Here is a 16,164-nt window from a genome sequence, read left to right as displayed (position 1 = left end):
CTTATACTCCTTGTTTTCACAGCCTTTGAACCTTCCCATCAAATTAGCTGCTACACGTTGCACTTATGGAACTGCAGTTGTTGCAGCAAATAGTCCAACCTAAAATGTGTTCCTAAGTGAGACTGGACTTTGATGTTGCAAGCAGTTTGGAGCAGGACCTATGGTTGAGAAGGACAATCTGGCACCCTCCTGAACCATTGAGCCTCCACATTTGCAGCTGAATTTGGTGAGAACTTGGCAACAGCATCTTTAATGGCTGCCAGGGTGGGGAATAGATGTGGCCTCTGATGGGTTGAGGAGAGGCCAGTGTCCACCCCTGAAGAAGTCCCCATCTCCCTGCATGGATCCTATTTGAGGTAGGCCATAAGGCCATAAGTGACAGTAGCTTAGTGGTTAAGATGCCAATTCTGATGATCGGAAGGTTGGCAGTTGGAGGCCTGAGTGCTGCATGAGTTCCTGTCACTAGTGCCAGCTTCTGCCAGCCTAGCAGTTTGAAAGCATGTAAATGCAAGTAGATAAATAGATACCAGTTAGGTAGGAAGGTAACAGCGTTCGGTGTAGTCATGATGGACACATGATCACCGGCGTCAACTTCAGACAACTCTGGCTCTTCTGCTTAGTAAAGGAGATGATCACCGCTCCCTACACTTGGATACAACTAGACATTCATGTCAAGGGATTACCTTTACCCTTTTACATAAGTGAAGAAAATGAACTCAAACATTTTAACCTCTTTTCAATTATATTAAGCTAGACTCTGATACGATGATACAGGTCTATATCCAGCCACATTCAAAAGGTTTCGGGTGTCTTCAGGTGGAATCTTCTCTATGTGTGTGCAGAGGTCATTCTGTGTGGCAGATGCTGAGTCTGAATCATCTAATGCCACTTCAAGGTAGGTGCTGACAGGCAGTAGCAGAGAGAAAGATGTGGTTATTGCTATGTTAACAAGTCTCTCCATAAATCCATCCTAAAAGGGTAACTCTTAGATGAGGTGTGGAAATTAGCAGGATTGAAAAGGAGAGTTGTAAAAACTAAACTGTAAAACAAAAACATGGCACAACAATATTAAGACATGCACTTTAGCATCAAAATCTAAAAGGCCATTTAGATTTACCAAAACAAATTTCTTTATGCATGTTTGACAGGTACCCAGTCCCAGAGTGCATTTCTCCTCACTCTGCCAAATGTAGCATATTGCAAATTGTAGCAGAGTAAAAGAATGTTTAACTTTATTTAGAAGTATCTATCATGATGTGCATTCATCAAATAGAAACAAATATTTTCAATTCATTATTTTTTTGGGGGGGAGGACAATTCTGAGTCCAATATATATTTCTGATGGATATTGACAGTAACCAAACTGAGTTTATTTATGTAATACCCTATTGATGTAATTACATTGTTATTTTCCCTAGCTGATCATTTTTCAATCCATGCTAAGCCTTCATGTTGGCTCATGTGGCTATAATGTGAACATATAGTAACACACATTCTTCTGCAGTGTGTTTTGGACCTAAGAATACTTAACTAAATAGCTGGTCTAGGAACTCAGCCCATATTTTTACTTAGCACTGGAATGAAGACAGGGTTGGTACCAACTGGACCTCCAAAACAAGGGCATTTCACAATCAGGGTGCCATAGATCTCCTGTAATCTCATCTCCCATAGATCTCTCACATCTTCCAGAGTATATTGCTACCACAGCTAGGACACAGAGGAGTGCCCCTCCAACAGACCTCAGTCCTTGGGTAGGTAGATCCAAGAGAGGCACTATATGAGGTAATGAGATCCCAAGCCATTTAGCACTTTGTGTGCTATAACAAGCATCTGGAATTGAACATATTGGCAGCCAGTGCAGTTTATTTAAAAGGAAATCATATAGTGTCTATATGTTACTCCCATCAGCAGTTCAACTGCTGTGAATTGGTCAGCAAGAGTACAATGCAGCCAAGCCCCAGGAAACATTAAATGTTTTAAATGTTATTTAATTCCATGTAGGTATGTTTAAAATAACAATATACTTTACCTAAGACTAAAATCCCCATGTTCCTAGGAGACCCAAGTAATGTCCACTGTCGGATAACTGTGAGGGAGGAATGTCCCCTGAAATGTTGCCAGAAGTTCCTTGTCTTGACATATGTAGGTATCAGTCCTACTGGTAGTTCCAACAAGAATAAACCCAAGAAAGCAGCTGTTGAAAGGTGAGTCAACACTTAATCTAGAGTAGTTCTGCACTAAGAACTTTCGGTAGGATTCTTTGCCTGGTTTAGGAATAACAGAAACAAAGCTTTCATAAAAGGAAGACAGAAAAGATGCAAACTCAAAAACTTTTCAGTACAAGCACAAACACTTTGTGCCACTGAACGGAGTCTTTCCCATTTCTCATAGCTTCAGTAATGATTTCAATAGATGTTTATATATAATGAAGCAGACAGAAGTTCTATATAAGCTTGAGATCTAACTTTTGTCTTTTTTCTCTGAACACATACAAGAGGCAGTTATGTATTATTGTTCATATTATTGTATCAGGGTATGTAATCCTTTCAGTTTAATTCATGTTACAGGCAGGGAATTTGTGGTTCTTCAGCTGTTGTTGGACTGCAACCCTCATCTCTCCTCATCTAGGGTTGCCATAATTCTCTACTATAAACCAGGACAAAATGTAGGACAAAATTTAGACCAAAATATAGGATAATTGTAGGATAAAATTTAGCCCAAAATGTAGGACATTTAAGGTCCTCCATTTTTCTTAAATGTCCTCCATTTTGGGCTAAATTTTATCCTACAATTGTTCTATATTTTGGCCTAAATTTTGTCCTACATTTTGTCCCAGTTTATAGTAGAGAATTATGGCAACCCTATCCTCATCACTTACAGTCCTGGCTAAGACTGATGGGAATCACAGTGGAATGGTATCTCAAGAACCACAAATTGACCAGCTCTGGTCTTCAGGGCTGATGGATATAACTACAGAGCCTGAAAGGGCTGAGCAGTTTTATTTTTATTTACATTAAACATAATGTATACATTTGGAAAAAAAGAAGAAATAGAGCTCACCAATCTCTTTAATCATTACTGGGCAGGTGTGTGCAACCTCTGTGCACACAAAGCCCAGGTTTTGTTTTGTTTTTTGCCATAGAACTCACTAGGGGTCTACGAGAGCAGCTAAGATGCCAAAAATGAAAAAGAGAAAACAAAAACAAAATGAGAAGTCGTTGGAAGTCCATTCTTGTTTTGTAAAATGGATGCTTTTTGATGTTATATAATTTGAGTAACATGGCTGCCACTCAGTTAAATGGTGAATTTCTGCTCACTCCTAGAAATGTTTAGGAAAAGCAGAAAAGGGATAGCCCAGGGGAGTACAAGGGGAAGACAGGGCTTCACAAACAGCCTTGGGGGTCATATGTAGTGCCAGAGTTGAAATTTGTCCATCTTGCTTCAGCCTAATTAATTTGCTGACAAAAATCTGAAAGTCATTCTTTCTATAGTCGTCTGAGAGTGATCCTTTTTGTCTTGTTCCAGTGTCATTACCTTGCATCACTGGAAACAGGATGTTTAATAAAATCATAGAAGCACAGTGTTGGAAGAGACCACAAGGGCCATCCAGTCCAACCCTGTGTCATGCTGGATTACACAATCAAATCACCTCGGATAGATGGCCATCCAGCCTCTGTTTAAAAACCTCCAAAGGAGACTTCATTACACTCCAAAGCAATGTTTTTCACTGTCGAACAGCTCTTACTGTCGGGAAGTTCTTCCAGTGTTTAGGTGGAATTGCTTTTCCTTTAGTTTGAATCCTTTGCTCTGAATCCTGGTCTCTGGTGCAGCAGAAAACAAGCTTGCTTCATCCTCAATATGACATTCCTTCATATATTTAAACAGGGCTATCATGTCACTTCTTAACTTTCTCTTGCCCAGGCTAAATATACCAAACTTCCTAATCCACTCCTCATAGGGCATGGTTTCCAGACCTTTCACCATTTTGCTCACCCTCCTCAGGAGATGCACCAGTTTTTCAATATCTCCCTTGAATTGTGGCACACAGAACTGGACATAATATTGCAGGTGAGACCTAACCAAAGCAGAATAGAATGGTACTATTGCTGCCATAGATCTATACACTTATTGATGCAGGGTGGTATTGGCTTTTTTAGCTGCCTCATCACATTGTTGACCCATGGTCAGCTTGTGGTCTACTAAGATCTCCAGATCTCTTTCATGTGTACTGTTGTCAAACCAGCTGTCCATATCCCATATCTGTGCATTTCTTTTTTTTTTTTCCCTGCCTGTGTAGTTCCTTGCACTTTTCCCTGTTGGAATTCATCTTGTTATGTTTGGCCCAGCTCTCTAATCTGTTAAGGTCCTTTTGAATTCTCATCCTATCCTATGAGGTACAGGTTCCCCTTCTTAATTTGGTGTCATCTACAAATTTGATCAGCATGTCACCTATTCTACAGGATAGCACAGGGGCAAGGACAGAACCTTGGAGCATCCCACGAGTCACTTCTCTCCAGGATGAACGTAAGCATCCTCGAGTTTCCTGTGCTCCCACTCAAATGTAGATAATATCAGCCCCTTCTTTCAGCTCAATCTTAGTTACAGAGTTTCTGGCAAGCACATAGTAAGCACAATACATACTCAGGAATATAACGTGAAGTTCCTTTCCCAAATTTTGCACATTTGGTATAAATCTGACTGGCATTCCCAAAGTGTTGAACCATTGCACATATGATCATTATTATCCAACCCGGGCCTCTTAAATTTCACACTATTTCCATCTATTTTTCTCATTTATTGTGCTCATTTTTAATTGTAGAGGCATGGCAGCTTCAGAGTTTCTGTAAGGGTGTTCCACAAACAGAAAACATTTTATCTTTCTGGTTTCGTGTTTTCTACAGGTGTCTTATGCATGTCAGAATATTGCTGGATGATGCAAAGCTTCCCACCATGGGTACACCAAGCATGTGTTTGCTACCACAGAATGTGTGAAATTCCCATTAACATAGGAAGAATGATTTTAAATATTGGGTTTTGTCCAATATTTTGTGAAGGCACAGATGGTTTCAGTCACTTTTATGGGTAAATGTCTAAATCATGTTTTACATCTATTAGTCTAAATAGAGAAGAAATCTGGAAATGAATCAGTGATGCCAAATATGAAAAGATGTGTGCAGGAATGTAAATTATATGCAGTGCAGGGGTGGTTTAAATAAGCAACAGTTGTGAAAGGAAATAGCCATGTTAGCTTCGATCACTAAGCAAAGGCATATTGTAGTACCATCAAGTGGAGTGAAGTGCCTGTGGACAGACATTTATATGAATGAGAGGTTGTATGTGTAAAAGTAATAGAAATGGAAAGACTGTGTGTATGGTGATAGGATGACAAGTTCACTTTTAATAATGATCACAGGGGGACATCTTAGCCTAAAGCTAAGATAAGTAGATACCAATATTAATGATGGAGGAAATTCTTGGAATATAGTTTGTTGCTGGTTGGGAACTAGAATGGGCTTGAGAATACTCATGAATCTGGAGTATTAACTTGTGTTCTAATACATGTACTGTACCAGGAAACCATTGCCCCTGTTCAGCCCACTGTTGATGTATATAACCTAACTGTGCTGTCTCTCTTTCCATTCTCATTTGAGATTCCAAAATTGCTCTTCTGAGGTTGCAAATGGAGTATCGAGGAAGAGTGAAGTATTCTGCAACTGTTTTTTAAAAATATTCCCATTGCTGATGTCTAATTTATGTCCATTTACCCTCTGGTACAAAGACTGGCCTGTTTGCCCAATATAGAGTGCTGAAGGGCATTGTTGACAGTGACTGGCATATTTCACATTGGAGGATGAGCAAGTGAAAGTACTTCTAATATTGTGGGTAATGTGATTAGATCTTGTGATGACATTTCGTTAATAGATGCATGGGCAAAATTGGCATCTGGGTTTGTGGCAAGGCCTTGTACTTGTTTCCCTATCCATGTAGTGTGTCTTCCTGTAGGTAAGTTAGAGGTCTGCCACCAAGAGCCCTTGAGAGGGCAGCATTATTGTCCACAAAATGTTGTTGTTCATTGACGATATGCCTGAATGGTCTCAGTTGGGAACTGTACTGTTTCCTGCATTTGCTTTGTTCTGTAATAGACTGTCTTGGCTACAAGTCTTGCCTTGCTATTTTTTCTTCTTACTTTATATGATGTGTACTGTAGCTTGTGGAATGCTTCTTGTAATTCCATGTGCTTGGCATGAAAGTTTGCCATCCCCATCTGGGGGATCTAAGCAAATATAATTATACTGGAGGGGTCGACTATAAACTATGGAATTATTAGTGTGCACAGCAGAGGCTTCACTAGCAGATTGTGGGTGCGCACTGTACTGGATGACCCACTCAGTGAGGTTGACACTAACTCCACTGTTGGCTGCTGGGCATCTGACTGGTAGTTGTGTGTCTGTTTCTTGTCCTCCAAGGCTAGACAGGCCACAGTGGTAAGACTGCCCCTGTAGGTGTTGCTACATTTGCACAGACTTGCCTGCCTGCTTCCCTCTGGTGAGTGGGCTCAATTCTTCTTTGAGCTGTCTGCTGAGGGAAAGGAGTGGCATTGCCCAGAGATGGAGATTCTCAGCAACACAATCAGGTATACTGGAGTGCTAGTGAAGGAGGGCACTTGCCTTCACTCTTCCCACCTCTGCCCTATGCACTCCGCTCTCCCTCCCTTCTTTGCCTGGCCATACCCACAATGCTAGCCTTGGGAGGCATAGCCTAGCATGGAGCCACTCATCTGAGCTTCATTCCCACTTACAGATAAATCGGTGTGTGATCCAGATCGATGGATCCATTCAACAACAGAGCATGGTTCCCACTACATTTGTCCCAATTGCATTTTTTCCCTCTAAAATAATCCACTTGTGGTTCATGTTCATGCATGAATCAATTCAAAATGCATCCGCCCCAGGTCTGTGTTGGAATTTATTTTCTTGAGATTCATTAGAAAACTCAGGAAATAGGAGAGACTGCTTAATCTCACCAGCAAAAGAAATACAGCAGAATATAGGTGAGCAGGAAACCAGGTCCACTTGATCTCCCAGCCCCATGTGCCCCCAAATTAAAACAGAGTCTTTAGTGAGAGTGAAATAAAAACATGTTTACTTACAAAAATCATGTATATGAAGACACAGGTCTAACGTCATGTTACAAAGAAAATGCGGTAGAAAAAGTTGACTCCATGCTTCTTGAGAAAGTTTCCTTCAGCATGCAAGAGAGGGCATGCTTCTCCGGGCAAGAAGAAAAAGAAGAAGATTATTTCAAGGGACAAATTGTAAGGCGTGCTCTTAGTAAACAAGAAATGAGGAGAGACTTTTAGTAAGCAATAAAACTACCATAGACATGTATTTATATTCCTAGAAGGTCTCAGCATGTGAAGTTGCTATATATCCCAACAGTCTGAGGGAAAAGCCCATCTCATTTGGCAGGAACCACCTATTTTTTCTCTCATATCCATGAGGAGAGAGAGGGGGAAGTGCTAAGAAAATACAACTACAGTCTGCCTTCCCCATACGCGGGGATCCGTTCTGTCGGGTAAGACACTGTCTATTCTCAGAGTCTAGTATCAAGCCTGCCTGGTGCAATGGGGAAACGTATGGGGAAAAGATCAAGCCCCATAGAAAATAATGGGGTGCAGGCGCACGGCAACGCACCCATTACTTTTGCCAGGGCTTGCCTTCTGTGTAAGCTCAAAGCTGCGGAAGGCAAGCCCTCCTATGGGGAGGGCTGACTGTAATTCTTGTTGAATGAGGTGGATGGTTCCACACTAGGCTGGGCATCCCAAGGCTACCATTGTGGACTTCCAGAAGTCATAGGACTTCATTAGTGTATCTCAGGTAGGGGAGATGTTTCTGGGTAAAGAAGATAAGGAAAGATTGTTCAAGGTCAGCCTTGAAGATCTTGACATAGTGTGACAGGACACATACACATGTGTACTGTTAACCTGAAGGTATGTGTATATGCATATGAAGGTATAACCTGAAGATATACGTTTTTACCGAAATTGAAGTAGTTGCATGTGGCAGACCCTGGTGGCTAGGTCTGCTGTGATCATTTCTGACTGCTTGTTGTCCATTCTTGTGGGATTCTACATCCAAAGTGGCTAAGATGGTGTTCCCTGGAAGGTTGTGGATGAACTGTAATTTCTACAGGAAGTTGGTAGAGTTCTTCACATATCTAGGACTGTTGGTGGTGTATAGTCTAAATAAGTTGTCCATATATCCAGAAGTGCCAACTGTCAGTGGCCCAATATTAGAGAGGATGGGCTGTCCAGGGGTGCCCTGTTTATGTATTTTGAGTAATGGATAGAATGTGCCTGGCACATTGGACAGTTGCCTGTCAGCCTCCTGTATGTAGTCAAATGTGTCTATGATGACTACAGCTTTTCCTTTGATGATAATATTAGGATTGTTCCTGAGACTGTGTATAGCTTCTTGTTCTTTGTCTGTCTGGGCACAGCATGGTAGCTCACTGCTGTTCCCTAATCCATTGATGGTTGTGAAAGGATTAGGGAACAGCAGTGAGTTTGCTTGAGCCTTAAGGTCCTAGGGTCTTACAGGTTATGGAGAAGAGAAGACTACTTCTAGTGCCAGATAGCTTTGAATGGTAAGACACTCTCTATTCTATCAAGCCTGCCTGATGCAAGTGCCTCAGATGGCCACTTCTGAACTGAAATATTTCTCTGGAAATTTAAATTTAAGTGTGTAGTGGCAGCACATTTATACTTGGTGATGACCCTTTGTGGTGGGACAGGTGTTTGCCATCCAGCCTATTTTGCATCTATTAAACTAATCGACTAGATAAAGGAACTTGATAAGACCCTCAAGTGTAAGAGGTATAGTATGGAATACTAAAATCAGGATTATTCACGTTATTATATTTCTGATTACTGTATGTGCTTATGAAAGCTTTGTAAACCATTTAGTACACTGGTAAGTGGTATGGAAAAACAAAACAAAACAGCTGAAATCCACTCATTTAAAAGAAAGTTCTATGGATACCGTGCCAAAATGACTAATAAAAAGGTCTGAGAGCAAATAAAATCTGAACTCTCCCCAGAAACCAGAATAACCAATCTGAAGCTATTATACTTTGGCCATACCATGAGCTGATGTGACTCATTAGAAAATATGATAATTCTTGATAATATGGAAGGCAGTAGGAAGAAGAAGACTGCACTACAGATGGATAGACTCCATCAAGGGAGACTGATTGCACGCCCTGAGCAGGTCTGTTAATGGCAGGCTTGGAGGTCATCATAACTCAAAGCTGACTTCATGGCAACTAACAGAAACTAACCAGCCAAATTGGGCTGATGGAAGAGATTGTCTTTTTGACAGTGATGAAGTAAGGTTCAGCTGCCATTGAAGCTTTATTCTGTACGTGAATCTTTGTCCATTGGGGAACAAAATGTCTTGTATTACCCCTGACTAGTATCCTGTTCCAATCTCACAAAGTGCATATGACTGCTGTCTGTCTGCAAGTTTTGCATGTGTGTGTCCTTCCTAAGATATCATCTTGTACTTTCAGCAGATAACTTGTGTTCTGCAGGAGAAGTGAAGAATTGTGGGACAAAGATGGAAGTGGAGAGAGAAATTTTCCCAGTGAAAACTAGTACCTGAATGGGGAAGACTAAATGACCTCCTCTGTAAATGCGCTCAGTGATGCTTCTTTAAAAAACAAAACAAAACACACCTTCTCAAATTAAACAAGATTTGATGTATTCAGGGGGCTATGATAGACATAGTACAGAAGTAAAAGGCTGAATTAAGTGTTATAAATAGGCACTATGAACATAACACATGCAAAGGTATTTATTTGAAATATTCCGATTTGCTTTTACTGCTCGTTTTAACACTGTAGATTTTAAAACAGTGGTTAGGAGCCTTTACAAGGAAATTTATGTGTATCACATAGCTACATCTCTAATAGTGATGTTTCCCAAACCACCTTGTGAGCAGCACAGTCTCCCTCCCCCAACATGGCCATGTCCTTGTTGGACAGCAGGCGATCAACAAGGACACATACAGTTATTTTCCTGGATATGCTTTGACAGGTAGCCATAGGGACATCTGGGAAACCTTGGAAAGTCTCTGCAGATGATGTACTTGCAGAGCATTGAGCTACAGGAAAATAGCTGGACTTTCTGACAACATGGAAATAGCTAAGTTGCAGAGGGCTGCACTGCTTACAGAATTTCGACCTCCAGAACAACCAAAAAGGTGAGTTGTGATGATGTACATCTGACTTACATAATTATAATTCACCAACAGGAAGCCACCCAAGGTTTCCCATAAATTTATCATATTGTTAGATAGAGAAAAGATTTCTTCATGCTGCATTTAAAACCAATGTGTTGATACTTAATCATAGAAAGGAAAATTCTACTCATAATATTGAGTAAGCTTAAGCTTTAAATACAATTTCACATAACGCTGTATTAAATTTAAAATGTGTTATACTGAACATATTTATTGCTTCATTTTGATCCATTGCCGAAGTGAATGGGCAATGTGAATTTGAAAGTGATATACTTTTCATTTTCATTTTCCAAATCATGTTAAATTCTGTCCCATCCAGTCTCACAGTTTACCAAGACCTTTCCATCCTTGCAAAATACATAGTTTCATCTATACTGAGATTAAACAGGTATTTCTCTGTTTACTTTTGAAAGCACGGAACATTAAAAAGTTAACACTAGGGAATAAATATTAAAGAAGCTTTTCTTTGTATGCTGAAGCCTAGCTTTTTGGAAGACATTGGCAACAAATCTTGTAGAAATATTGCTCTATTACCTTAACTCCCTGGTGGCAAAATACAATCTTGAACACGGATCAGAATTTAATAGTATTTACAATGAAAGGGAGTAAAACAGGAGGCGTAAGTACCCTGAATGCATCTGGAATCATTTTGCTTCTGTCTGAGAACCCCAGCAACAACAAGAACAGTTGGGTTCTGAATTTGAAGCTCTTGGTTATTTCGTGTCTTGTAAAAAGGTTTATTAGTGAGTCCAAACAAGCCAAGTTTAGATTATATTTTTTCATGACTCACAATTTCCATGACAAATGAAAATTTACTACTGAGTTGAAAAGTTAATCCTGATACATACACACCCTGCACTGAAGCTGGGAAAAACAGCTTTCACATCCACCAGTTTAAGTAGATGGAAACAGAGAAAACAAACAGGGGCATTCAGTCAAGGCACCTTTAGTCCTAGTTCAAATGAAAGGCAAGCAAACCTGCTGATAGCCTGCTTATCCATGGAATCATTTTAAAATATGGAGGGAACAAATTTGTGAAAGACACACAAAGGTAGACTCATTTAGCTGCCATGTGGTGTTAAACTGTGTATATTTTTATTACCAGAACAATTAAACCATTGAGTACATTATTATTCAGAGCCAATTGGGGGCTTAGCAAGCAGGCCAGGATAGCTTGGACTTAGTCCATGTTATCTTGGCCTCAGTGCTCACTTGGATTGATCTCAGGTTGGTGTGAGGATGGGCGGGTGTTTACACATCTGTCCCTGCACCAACCCATAACCTGCGAACAGCACACACAACTTACCTTGCTGTAATGTCATTCCGATTGAGAAGCTCTCTGTCGCCACATCTGACTTGGAACTGGGGCACCTGGCTGCACCCACATGGCCAGGCATCCTGTATCTGTATCAGATGCGGTGATGGGGTGCTTTTCAGTTGGAGTGACACACAGCAAGGTAAGGAGCATGGGGAACCATGTAAACAGTTGGGGTTTGCTGTGAAGTTTCCAGGAAATTCCATGGCAAACAGGGATTATATTATCCTAGGGTTATAGTTGCTTGCCTGGGTTTGGATCAGATACAGCCAATGTGCATCTGGTCTAGCAAGATCATATCAGATCCTGCCCCTGGGATTTTGGCATGCATCATCTGTATTAGATGATGCGAGGCCTGTGTGGACAACCCCCTAGTGCAATATCCTTTGGCTCTTTTCACACAACCTTTTGTTCAACCTAGGGCCAAGTGAAACATTGTTTGGACTGCATGTCTCCTTTCTTCTCTTGGAAGTGGTGCAACAATGCTTTGCCTGTAGGTCATGTCTACAGGCATCAATATTAGTGGTCCTAGAGAGTTTGAACAACATATGTGTTTCCCCTCTTGTTTATCTATTCTGTCCCTGCCAATGATGCATACTGATACTTGGAAAGTCACATCATTTCCATCTCCTGTAACTTCCCATTCTTCTTTCTTCCTGAGACCTTGAAAATTAAGTTAATCTCAACTAAAATTCTCCCTCCCAAAGCTGCTGTTTATAAGATGTTCCTTTTGCAGCAATGGGCATATCCCTCCCATGTCAAATCAATATTTGAAAGAGAATTCCTTTGTCCTACCTCCTACCATCATTTTCTGTTTAGAGTTTTCAAAGATACAGAGAATATTTTCTCATGTGCTTAAAGTTACATACATTGGGCCTCAGTGTTAGCCTGTTCTGCTCCATTTGCCATACTGTTGTTCACATATCCTACTAATTTGCCATGTTGCGTCTTCCCAGTTTTCTGTATAATATGAGATTATACCAACATGCTATACTTGTAGAATCACATTGTAGATCTTACATTCTGTTTAATTGAAATGATACACTGATGAAAAATAGCATTGGAAAGAGTCATAATGTTTTGTATTATTGATAATTTCAGCAATAAATATTTCTTAAAGATGTAATAAAAGTTGTTGTACCTAATAATGCATTCCAGCATGGTATAATGGTTGGATTGTTGGACTAGAATTCTGTGGAACCAGAGTTTGAATCTCCACTTAGGCATGGAAACCCACTGGCTCACCTTGGACAAGTCAGCCTTACAAGAAGGCCATGGCAAACTTCCTTTGAATGAATCTTGCAAAACAAAAACAAAACATAACAAAACAAAAAAATCAAGCCAAACCAAACCAAACCAAACAACCAAACAAAAAACCAACGTATGACAGGGTTCCTAGAATTCAGAGTCAACATGAATATATACTCACACCACCACCACCACCACCACCAAAACAAACATAATAATAATAAATAATAATAGGATTTATCATATTCTGAAATTCCATGATATATATTAATAATGGGGGGAGGATGTTACAGGAAGTTTAAAATTAAGGAAAGATAGAATGAAACAATTGATCTTGCTTCCCAGGCCCTGTCAAATATTATGTGGAGAGTTTAATATAAACTAAGGGGCAGTACACACAGGCGAGGAACCCCTGCCCCTCTTTGCTGCACAGCATTGTCGCAGCAACCAAACAGAGCGGGAACGCTGCTCAGCGGCTCCTTTTTGCAGCATGATAAGGGCGCAGCCCCAAGCCCTACTATAGCTGCTAGGACACTGCTTCCTGGCAGTGTGTACCAGGCCTAAGTATGGGTAATTACCAGCACTTCTGGTTTAGATAAAACCTTTCCCATAACATTTGTAAGGCCATAGGATGCAAAATGAACTGTTTCATTTTGTCTTGAGATAATTCTTTTTGAAAGCATGCAACAAATCTGGCATCTGGAATTGAGATTTGATTTGGAATCATGAAGACTATTGTATGGAATTGAGTTCTTGGCAAACAAATAAGCTATTTCATAAAACTGAGTAAGTGGAAAAACAGTTGTATGGAACTGAGCTGGTAGCAAATTGCACTGGAGGTAACTCCTGAGTACACATGCAGAGACATTAATTATGATTTTCTGCTTGAACATGAGAAAGTGGTAAAAAATACATTTGGTTCACTTTGCTTTGGTTCAGCCTACTGTGTCCATGGCTCTGTCCTTTGTGACCTTAGCTGCACCCACATTATAGTATAACCCCTAAGATCCTGCCATAGTTGGATTGTCTAGCTAAAAAAAATCTTTACATTGGCTCTAAACCTAAGGACAACAAATCTTACAACAAAGGAGTCATGAGATTAAAATATTTAAAATAATCATCTCTGGAGTTGAAGTTCAGATTCATTTTTCTTCTCACTGGATGGCTGCTCTTGACTCCAATCAATTATGAACACAATGCTATACTGCAGACTTTTAACCCAGCTGCATATGTTCATTCCCAGCCAGACCACATTTTCATATGCTGTAATAATGTAAGCTAGTGTGTCTTAGCATCATGTAATTGTGCCTCTGTAGAGGATTCTGATTATTATTTTACTTTTTTGCCCTTTCAGAATGCCCCACTCTCTGTTCTGTTGACCTTACTATGCTACATGTCACATTCTGGTGTGTTTTGATCTGCAGAAGTCAAGGTACCAAGGTCTAGGATTAGCGAGAACTTGAAAGTGGGTAAAAAGCAAATTTATTTATTCTTTCACACACACACACCTCCTAAGGGTAGATTTTTAGAAATGGCAAATATAACAAGGTATTCATATCTACCCCAGCAAATGGACAGATGTTTCTCTCACAGTAAAAACAAGCAACCTCGGCTCACTGAATGTTAAGCTGCAAGTAAGACATATTTATTCATCAGTTCTGCTTGAAAGCACAAGAATAAAGAATATTGGCTTAAACTCTGTATTCTCTGAAACCATTGTGACTGTGAACAAGAGTGAATCTACTGCAGCCTGATGAATTAACTCTAGGATGGATATTTTCCAGCAAGCATGGCTCCTTATGTATAAGTGGCACACTATTCACCATTTGTTGTCTTGCAATTATTCTTCCTTAAAGATTTTTGCTATTTGTTCTGCTTTCAGTCAATCACTTTTCATGGCAGATAGGAAGCTCTCTCTCTCTCTCTTTTTACAACTGGGCTTATGATCATCAGTTTAGTTGAAAGACTCTCATGTGTTTACTTTATATGCTTTACATGAACTATATACAGCATATACTGTACTTACATAAGAAGCTAGGGAAGCATATCTATTATCCAAAGGCTAGTTCAGTTAATATTTCAAAGGTGTAATTTGGACTGTTCTGTGGAAAGTGTCTGCCAGTCTGTCTGACACTTATGTGCCTAAGTCATACACATTTAGTTGACTCACCACATAGAACTTTGCTTTATATCAGGGGTGGGGCAATGGTTTTGGACCCACAGCTCCCAGTAACTCTTGCCAGCAAGGCCAATAGTGAGGAAGTTTTGGAAGTTACAGTCCAAAATGACCTGAAGGGCCACATTTGCCCACCCCTGGGCTATATGCATAGGCCCGTAACCTCTGAAGTATCATTCTTTTTATAATATATATATTACAACAATAATATACAGTAACAGTAACAATATCAAATATAATACTTTTTTGGGCTAAAACAAACATGTAAGGACAACAAATCTCACAAAACTACAAACCTAACTACCAGTAGCTACCAAAAAAAAAAAAAAAAAAAAAAAAAAAAAACCAGAAAGGAGAAATTAAATAAGCAAAGACATGGGAACTATGGCTTCCAGCTTGCCTGTCTGTGGTTCTTTTACATAAAGTGTTTCTATTATCCTCTTTTTGTTCAAACATTGAAGTTTGTCGCACAGGCCCCTGGAACGAGGCTTGTGCGTCACAAAAGGGGCCAGGATGGGGCTGGAACGAGTGGGGGACGCATTTTACCACACCCAGGAAGTCCCCGTTCTGTTCCGTTTCCTTCCGTTCCATTCCCCATCCATCCTACAGGAGGTGATTTTTGAGAACTGTTCAGCAAACGTTCTCCAAAATTGCCTCCTGTGGGATGGATGGGGGAAGGAACGGAACAGAATGGGGACTTTTGTGTGTGGTAAAATGTGTCCCCCACTCATTCTGCACTTGTTCCCGGCCACTTTCATTCCGTCCCCAATCCGTCGTGGTGCGATAAACTCTATTATCACATATTTTAGCAATAATCTTAAAGAAAATGATACTTTCTCTGAAATATCATTCTGATGGGTCAACCCTTGTGAGAATGAAGGAAACAGCACTGGCACACTAACTACATGCATAGGAGAATACTGAGCTTTGGAAAAATTATTCATACTGAATCTCCTTTAAATTATGGAGAAGGAAGTCCCTATAGATACATATATATATATATATACAAATACAACTCATCATTACCAGATTAATTCTGTATTGGATGCTTGGAATGGAGACATTGAAATAGCAACCCAGAATGTGTACTGCACAAGTCTTGAGACAAGTCATGATCTCCCAGG

This window comes from Sceloporus occidentalis, unplaced genomic scaffold (genome assembly GCF_023333645.1).
Source record: "Sceloporus occidentalis isolate IW3139 unplaced genomic scaffold, rSceOcc1.0.p SCAF_1, whole genome shotgun sequence".
In the NCBI taxonomy this organism is placed as follows: domain Eukaryota; kingdom Metazoa; phylum Chordata; class Lepidosauria; order Squamata; family Phrynosomatidae; genus Sceloporus; species Sceloporus occidentalis.
This window is presented reverse-complemented; position numbering follows the sequence as displayed.